The sequence below is a fragment of the Suricata suricatta genome, chromosome 5 (assembly GCF_006229205.1).
Source record: "Suricata suricatta isolate VVHF042 chromosome 5, meerkat_22Aug2017_6uvM2_HiC, whole genome shotgun sequence".
Classification (NCBI taxonomy): domain Eukaryota; kingdom Metazoa; phylum Chordata; class Mammalia; order Carnivora; family Herpestidae; genus Suricata; species Suricata suricatta.
This window is the reverse complement of record NC_043704.1, coordinates 143,732,645-143,733,661: the sequence shown is the minus strand read 5'-3', so window position 1 is coordinate 143,733,661 and position 1,017 is coordinate 143,732,645. Positions and strand designations below refer to the sequence as shown.

General features: G+C 38.8%; 1 pseudogene; it reads right to left on the bottom strand.

The window, feature by feature from the left end:
- Positions 1-86: 86 nt before the first annotated feature.
- Positions 87-523, bottom strand: LOC115292361 (annotated as a pseudogene).
- Between the last annotated feature and the right edge of the window lie 494 nt (positions 524-1,017).

Sequence of the window (1,017 nt, the reverse complement as noted above, 5' to 3'; positions counted from 1 at the left end):
TTGACTCCCCTGAATGATCTAGCTAACTGGTCACTAGTAATTTGGTTACCAGGCAAATCAGGTCTGCAAGAAAGGAAACCAATAGGTAAATGATGGTGTTATTGTCTGACCATTCAAACCATTTATTTTCAACCTAAACATATAAACTCAACATGAGATGTCTAGAGCAAGCACCAACACACCAAGACAGCTTCTCTTCCTCTAAGGCTTAGGTTTTGCCCAGAATTCCTTATACATGGAGTAGCCCACACCAAGCGTCATGGCTCCCACCACAAAGCCTTGGGCCGCCACTCGCATGTGGGTCAGGTGAACAGACATTTTAGTATTTCCCCTGCTCTTCAATCTATAGAGTCCATATCCAACGATTGCTGCAAACCCCTCCATCCTGAAGGGAACAAACAGTGCCTCCCTAGCTTTTCGGATAAGCTTGGATCCCTGATCTTCATCATATGAAGAAAGAGAAACATCTGTGCTGGTTGACATAGTGACTGAAGGAATCTGCAATTGACAGTAATGCTCAATCTCCAACTGGTTCTCAAGCTCCAACCAGCATTTTGAAATTTATTGAGATTGTGTATGAGGCTTTTTCCCCCCTCCCCCAGTTAAGATAAACATGAAAACTTCTGGATTTATCTTTAAATTTCTTAGTCTTTTTCATAATACTTCTTTCCAGTTCGATTGAGATATAGTTGACAAGTTGTATATATTTAAAGTGTACTGCTTGATGATTTGATAGACATACATTGTGGAATGATTAGCACACAATTAACACCTGTGTTGCCTCTTGTAGTTTTGTTTTGATGAGAGCTCTTAAGATCTACTCAACAAATTTCAAGTATGCAGTATAGTGTTATTAACCATAGTCACCATGATGTACATTAAATCCTTGTAATTCATTCATTTTATAACTGAAAGTTTATACCCTTTGACCATCATCTCCCCATTGGTCCCATTTCCATACCCCCTGGAAACCACTGTTCTCCTCTGAGTTAAACTTTTTTTTTTTTTTTTTTTTTT